Here is an 8,264-nt window from a genome sequence, read left to right as displayed (position 1 = left end):
TCATTCCAGATAGAAGGAGTTTGCCAGAAGCAGCCAATGAGAGGCCGTGTAATAAGGAATTTGGCTGGCCTTTGTCCCTGGTTCCTGGGAGGTAGCATCTACACCCTTGGAATTTCGAGAATGATAGGAGTGTACTATTTGTTATTCATGGTGGGCCTTCCAGACCACATCTGATAGTTTGCAGTAAGAAGGTGACTCATACTGGGTTCTAGATAATTCGTGCTAACAAGATATCTCAGGATGGGGGCTGGCCATACCGGAAAGATCAACCATGTGATTGAAGGATTGGAGCTTTGAGCCCTGGGGAGGGGAGAGGAGGGGCTGGAGATTGAGTTCAACCACATGGCCGATGAGTCATGCCTACAGAACATAATTTCAATAGATATCTGGATACTGAAGCTCAAGCAAACTACCCTAGTTGGCAATCCTCTGCATATAATCACACATTGGTGTGCCAGGAGGGTGACGCATTCCTGAGGATGATGGAAGCTTTATGTTTGAGACTGTCCCAAACCTTGCCCTACGTGCGTCTCCTTTTGGCTGGTTCTGATTTGTATCCTTTTGCTAAATAAAACCGTAATCCTAAGTACAGTGCTTTCCTGAGTTTTGTGAGTCATTCTAAAGAATTATTGAACCTGAGGGGCTAGTGAAACAATGGAATTTATAGCCAGCTGGTCAGAAGTGAGTTTGGCCAGAGGTCCCCCGAACTTGCAGCGGGTGTCCGAAGTGAACGCCATCTGGTGAGGACTATGCCCTTCACCAGTGAAGTTTGGCCTAATTCTCGATAGTTGGTGTCAGAAGTCATTGCAGAGGCTCAAGTTTGTGTATTCTGTCAGGATGTCATTGAGAATGAGTTCTGAGAGTGTCCTAGAGGCAAGGCACACTCTGATCTTGGTACAAAGTACAGTTGCAGTTCTCCTGGGAAGTTGGCCTATTTATATATCATCAGTTGTGACTGACAAGGCTTTGGTCTCCATGTTGGCTGCTAGAAAACTCAGGGCCCTACAGAATTTGCATGATCAGCACTTCAGTCTCATTCCTGGTATCATTTTGTCCAACGGTGAGTGTCTTTTATTTTTGCCCCATGTTTAATGTATACTGTCATTGGATAACTCAGATGTCACCTGGTGCTTTGCATTCTTGTATCACCTCTGTCTCCAGGAACTGGTTAAAAAAAAGGTGATCTCTTTTTCTCTAGTGTATCTTCCTGGAGGGGAGCCCATCTAACCTGATTGACACACACACATGCACGCGCATAACTCCTCCCTCCCTTACCAACCTACCCATATTTATTATTATTATTAATTATTATTATTAGTTTGAGGAAGATTAGCCCTGAGCTAACATCTGCCAATGCTCCTCTTTTTGCTGAGGAAGGCTGGCCCTGATCCAACATCTGTGCCCCTCCTCCTCCACTCCATGTGTGGGACGCCTACCACAGCATGGCCTGCCAAGCGGTGCTGTGTCTGCACCTGGGATCTGAACTGACGGACCCTGGGCCACCAAAGTGGAACGCACGCACTCAACTGCTGCACCACCAGGCCGGCCCCCCTGTGTTATTTTTAAGTGTGGTGTAGACTTCATTGAAGATTTGAGGGTCATGGAAGATGTCAATGTTATACCACATAAACACATAATCTGTAGATAAATATACATTTCTGTTCTAGAGCATCCTCTCAGCCCTCCCCTCACTAGAGGTTTCTCACTGACCCTTTGCCCTACCTGGTACCCAGCCAGCCATCTGCCATCTTGCTAACTCGTCTCATCTTCTTTCTTCTCTTCTTCTTTCCTTCTGTCTCATGAGCCAAAATAAATTCTTCACATTTTCTCAATGACCTGATGTGGAGGAGTCGCTCAACTCATTTCAGGATTTCTCTCAGAGGAGTGGATCCTCCACAGGAGGAGGGAGGGTCAGGAGCTTCCTGTCAGCCATCTTGTTCTCAGTTCTCTTTCTATATTCTAGCATCACACCATCAGAAAATGGCGTAAAAAATATCGTGTACAATAGCATCAGAAAACATAAAATATTAATTTGACAAAAGGTGCGTAAGACTTGCATGGTAAAAACTACAAAAAGTTGCTGAGAAAAATTAAGGGAGACCTAAACAAATAGGAAGGCATACGATGTTTATGAATTCAAAGACTCTTTATTCTAAGATGTCAATTATCCCCCAAATTAGGTAATAGAGTCAACACAATCATAGTCAAAATCCCATCAGGATTTTTGTAGCAATTGAGAAGTTTATTCTAAAATTTACATGCAAATGCAAAAGACTTAGGTAGTTAAAATAATCCTGGAAAAGAAAAACAAGTTAGAGGACACATATTGCTTGATTTGAAGGCTTACCACAAAGCTACAGTCATCAGAGCAGTGGGTGTTGGTTTAAGAATAGACCAGAGATCAGCAAACTTATTTTGTAAATGGCTAGATAGTAAATATTTCAGTTTTTGAGGCCATATATTCTCTATCACAACCACACAACCTTGCTGTTGTATCATGAAAGCAACCACAGACAACGCATGAAAGAATGCACGTGGCTGTGTTCCAATAAAACTTTATTTACAAAAACAGGCAGTGACCTGGATTTGACCCATAAGCTATAGTGTGGTGACTCCTGAAATGGACTAGTAAAACAAATTAGAATGTCCAGAAACACTCCCATACTTAGAAGCATAGTTTTTGCAGAGGGGCCAAATAATTCAATGAGGGGCGAAAAAAGAGCGTCTTTCCAATAGTGCCAGAAGAACTGGATCACTGTATGGGAAAAAATGAACCTTGGCCCCTACCTCAAACCTGCACAAAAATTCATTTGAAATGGATCATACATTTAAATGTAAAAGCAAAAATTATAATGTTGTTATAAAAAAATTGGAGAACACCTTTGTTGCTTTGAGAGTAGGCAAAGATTTCTTAGAAAGCGTAAAGTGCTAAACATAAAAGTCGATAGATTAGATTTCATAAAAAGCAAAAACTTCTGCCCATCAAAAGATACTTTTTTTTTAAAGATTTTATTTTTTTCCTTTTTCTCTCCAAAGCCCCCCAGTACATAGTTGTATATTCTTCGTTGTGGGTCCTTCTAGCTGTGACATGTGGGATGCCGCCTCAGTGTGGCTGGATGAGCAGTGCCATGTCCGTGCCCAGGATGCGAACCGAGGAAACACTGGGCCACCTGCAGCGGAACGCGCGAACTTAACCACTTGGCCACGGGGCCAGCCCCCATCAAAAGATACTTTAAACATGAATAGGCAAGTCCCAGACTGGGAAAAAAATACTTGCAATATGTAAATATGACAAAGGGGTTTTATTTAGACCATACAAAGAGCTCCAACAAATCAATATAAGGAGATGAACAACCCAATAAAAATGGATAGCAGACTTGAACAGACACTTCACAAAAAGATATATAGATGGTCAATAGCACAGGAAAAGATGTGTCCTCTTGTGGGGGAGGTTGATGCGTTTCATGAGTACCTGGGGTAGGTGTATCACGTTAGGGGGAAGCTTGACTTTGCTTTCTCATCCTTATTTGGAATGAACTGTGGTTTGAGGAGGTGGTTACAGATGCCAAGCTGACAGGGGGTAGACTGTGATGGGTTTGAAAGTGTCAACTTGGCTAGGCTGAACTACATTCCCCAGAATTCCCTTCCTTTTACGTTTCTGGTTGGGGGGGCATCAAGAGACATCTTAAACAAGATTTGGTGGTTGGAAACGTGCAGGAGAGATACTGTTTTCATGTGTGGAAGGCTGGTGCAAGGACACCAGGATGTTCGTGCACATTGTGGCTTCTCTGCAGCGTGAGGCAGCTGCAGCTGCTCCACCTTCCTTTGGATCCTCCTTCAGCTTCTCTGACTCCTGCACCAGGGGTGTGTTTAGCTCCATGAGGAAGGGAGCCAACTTCTCCCACGGAACTCCTGCATCATCAAAACTGGAGGCGCTGAGAGAGACTGACAAGAGTTCTGGCTGGTTCTCACGGGTTTTAGCTCATGCTTCTGGGTTCGAGTTTTCCCTGCAGACATCAAGCTCTGGTATCAGACAAACAGACAACAGCATTACAGAGACAACTTGACCAGCACCCACAATAGTGGTGTAGGGTCAAACAATTCACAATTACGTTTAGAATCATCTATAAGTCCTACTTCTGACTGAACCCTGCTTGATCCAGAATCACCTCATGAAACTGCTTCCTGACATCACCCTGGGTTCCTGAGGAAATCTTCCTCCACTTCTCTTCACCTCAGTCGTGTCCTCCAAAGCTCCCTGGAGAACCAGCCTGAGGGTCTGCCGCTGCAGCCTCTGGTGCCTAAAGGAACCAACAAAAGAGGAGATGCTGGGGTTGGCACTACTGTTAATGCCACACAGGATCACCCCAATCCTTCGAAGATAACATGGGAACAGTTGGAGTCCTTCTGAATCCAGCAGAAACCACTGAAGCCAAAGGGCAGGCCATAGAGGAGGAAGACCAGCACTGTGAGCAGGATGACCACGCAGAGCCTGGTCAGCTGCATCTGCCGGGAGCTACAGAGGATCCTGACCAGCAGGGCCTGGCTGGACCCAGAGAGAAGCACCTACAAGAAAATCAGCCGTGTGGCAGTGATGAAATCAAATACTCCACACCAAACATGGTCACAATCTCTAAAGAGGAAACCACAGTAGTTTCCTTCCAGAACATTCAGCCACAGGGACAGGGCCCAGAGCAGGGCACGCACGACAGTTGACATGTGTCTGCTATGGTGGCAGAGGTACCAGATGGGGCTCAGGATGGACAGGCGGTGCTCGGTGCTAATGGCACTGAGAATGCTCAGGTCTGCGATGTGGGCAAAGTTCACCACCGTAGTGAAACAGCTGGGGATGGAGATGGAGATGGAATGGAAGGAGGTGATGAGTTCCTCCAGGGAATGTGTAATCTGGCAACAGTGGAAGAGGAAGCTGGCTCTGGCCAGGTTGAGGATGTAGACAGTGAAGACGTTCCGCCCCATGTGGAAGCCCAGGATCGAGATGACCGCCGAGTTTCTGGGCAGCCCGACCAGGGCGATGATGACCATCAGCAAGGCCCGGATCGAGGTCCCCATGTTGAAAGTTTGAAGCGAGGATACAACACAGCTTTGCTGAGCACCTAGAATCGTTTTGGTGCACAAGTTGGAGGCAGGTTTGGGGCTGAGCTGAACACAGGGGAGGAAGAGTAAGTGAGGTTGAGGGCCGAGGGCCACTGAGAAGAGCTGCTTGAGGTTCGGGAATGTCTCTGGGGGCTGTTACGTGGGCTGCTGTGGCGTGTGCAGTGCAAACCCACTCCGTTCTCCCTCCCAGGAGATCTCCAGTAGAGTTTGCTCCGCTGAGCTAAGTTTCAGTGTGAGAGGGATCTGTGAGGGGAAGTGGAAAAAGTGCAGGGCTGAGTGTGGAGGGAGATGCTCACGCAGAATTCAGCTGGAGAGAGGGGAGGAGCTCAGGCTGGGGCATAACTGCGGCCACTTGAGGGCTTATCCCGTATTGCCTCCTTCAATCCCCTCAAGAGCCCTGTGAGGTGAGAACTAGGATTATCCCCAGTTTACAGAGCGTGGAATTGGAGCACAGGAAAGATGAGCGCTTTGCTCCTGGTCTCATACAGCCTGGATCTGAACCCAGCAGGGCTCCCTCAGCGTCTACACTTCTGACCGGCCATGCACACACACCACATTGTAGTGTCAATTACACGTGGACGGGAGAAAGGCAGAGAAGGAATTCCCAAGTCGAATCCAAGATGGCCGTCAAAATTGTGGTTTAAAAAAAACCCTAACATAAGCAAACTCCAGAAACCCAGAGAGGGGAAGAGAAGTCAATCAAATAGGGAACAAGGAGAGGCAGGTGGAAGCCATTTAGGGGCAGACAGCAGAATCCAGGAGCCCTTTCCTGCCTCACAAAGACTCCAGAATCCAGAACATTCATACAGGCAGGAGGCCTCAAAGAAGGAAGAGGGTGCATCCTCCTGCGGGGCACAGCGAGGAACCAAGGACAGAATCATCCATCGTGTGCTCTCTTAGAGAGACAAGACCCCACAGCCCAGACTGGCCAGAAAAGGCTGTGGGAGGAAAACCAGAATCTCTGCTATCTCCACTCACACACCTGGCAGTTTATAAATCTGTTACTAGGGTGGGGTGTATTTGTCTTCCTTATCAAACTGGAAGCTCCATAAGGACCAAGTCACACCTGTTGTTGGTCCCTACTGTATCCCCAGCATCTTGCACGCTCTTTAGGGACCATCTATTGTCACTTAACACAGAAGAAGCTGAGGCCTAAGGAGTCGGAGGGATTTTCCTGAGATGTCACCATGAAGAGCAGATCCAATACCATCTCTGGTCTCCTGGAGCCCTGTCCAAGGCTTTCCCACAGTTCTCGGCTGCATCATTCATCATTTCTGAGGAGCCCCCAAAAAATCTTCCTGTGAGCACAGAATGTGAGAGATAATCAGGGGTGCAGAGACTGCCCCCAATATCCGTTCTCCTCTTCTGTCAAATACTAATTCTCAGAGTTTTAGACCAGAGAACGGACCCTGTTTCCCAACTCCCTTGATACTGATGGCACCATGTCACTAGGTGCTGGCCAATGGGAGGTGAGCAGAGTGATGTAACCAACTGCTGGCTCAGGCCTTTAATAGAAGGAGCATGGCTCCCCCTTCACCCCAGCCTCTCTCTCTCTCCTGACCTAGGCTGAGTGCTGATGTGGCCAGGGGCCGGGTAGGACCATGGAATGAGGGTGCCTGTTTAGGGGAGAGGGAGCAGCGCGTTGGAAGGTGCCCTTGTTTCTGAAGGCCTTGAAGCCTCCAGCCAAGGTCTGATTTGACTTTCCTGTTTGAGCCATTATTACAATGGGTCAATTAGAGCAGCCAAACTTATACTCTAACCAATAAGGAATATGTTTTCCCTTTTAAAATTACATTCCATTTGCAAGGCACTTTTGATGAATATGAGTGATTGCTCCAAAAAAGTGAAGCCAAAGAAAGAAGGTGGAAACAGAAGAAAAAAACTCTGATGGTGATAAAGTGAGAAATGATTCAATGACATTGAGATAGAAAAAAGACCAGGAAGTAAAAAACTATGAGGAGGATAAGGAGATATGAGGAATAGTCTCCATTTGCCATGAGAACTTCCTTTCCATCCTTCTCTACCCTGTTTGGCCTCCCAAGAGGGTGACTCCTGTGTACCTCATCAGCGGGATTCTGTCCTTCTGGTTTCTGATTGAATTGAGCCATTGGGAGATGCCAGAAGACTGGAGGGTAGGGGCAGAGAGATTTGGGCTTTTCATCTCTTGTCTCTCTCCCTGCTTGGCTGTGTTGGCGGTGGGAGTACTTCTCCACCTGTCTGGTGGCTTCTCTCCTACTTCTATGGCTATGGCTACAGCTATCCTCTCTCTGGGTAGCTGCTCCTTCCCTGGTCCCTTCAAGCCTGGCGGTGGACAGTGCTTCACTTCCGCTTGCCTTAGGCTGCTTCACCATGCGTTGTCGTTTTCCCTTAATCCTGCCCAGCTTTGCAAATGGTCAGTCCCCTCATGAAACACTCCTCACTCATCCCAGTTTCGGCTGTTTCCTCCTGGGACTCTGCTAGATTCACAAGAGAAGAGAACTTTGAAAAGCCAGTGAAACAATGAAACCTGGGTTAACAGCCGTTCGTCTCCGGGAAGCAATGCCAGCATGTTCCCTTGCTCCCTAAATTCCTGTAAGAGGCGGCATCCTCTCCATGCCTGCAGATTTGAATGGTTCAATGAAGGGGAGAATATGAGGAGATGAATCAGAAGGGAGAAAGGTTCTGGTTGACCCCATTCGGATCGACCACGGTCGGAGCTGCCATCACCAAAGGTGCTAATGGGGAGCTTCAGTCTCCTGCCTTTTCCTGAAGGACACACCATGACCCCCTGCAGGTAGCACCCCAAAGTAGAAAGAGGGGACGGGAACTTAGAGCAAAAACCATCACTGGCCTTGGAAATAGGGCAGTTCTTGCTATATATCCTGACCCTTCTTCCATTCTTCTGGCCGGAGTGGAGAGCGAGAGCCTTTCTGTGATCGAGTGATGCCAGAGGACACTTCCCTGTCCTCTAAATCGGGAGATGCCTACAGGAGTCAGAGTGAAAGCAGGTGACCAAGCAAGGCTTATCAAGACACTGGACAGACTTTGCAATTTCCTGTGCAGAGCCCGTGGGCAATTCAGAGGCCAGGGCTGTTTGAGACGTGACCCCTCACCGAGATGTTTCCCAGCATTTGCCCCACTTCCGCCCACACACCAGCCTCGCCCATCCC

General features: G+C 47.6%; 1 pseudogene; it reads right to left on the bottom strand.

Annotated features, from left to right (window-relative positions):
• Positions 1-4,165: 4,165 nt before the first annotated feature.
• Positions 4,166-5,070, bottom strand: LOC124252209 (mas-related G-protein coupled receptor member X2-like; annotated as a pseudogene).
• Positions 5,071-8,264: the final 3,194 nt, after the last annotated feature.

The sequence above is a fragment of the Equus quagga genome, chromosome 14 (genome assembly GCF_021613505.1).
Source record: "Equus quagga isolate Etosha38 chromosome 14, UCLA_HA_Equagga_1.0, whole genome shotgun sequence".
Lineage (NCBI taxonomy): Eukaryota > Metazoa > Chordata > Mammalia > Perissodactyla > Equidae > Equus > Equus quagga.
Note: the sequence above shows the minus strand (reverse complement) of the source record. Positions and strands in the feature narration are given on the sequence as shown.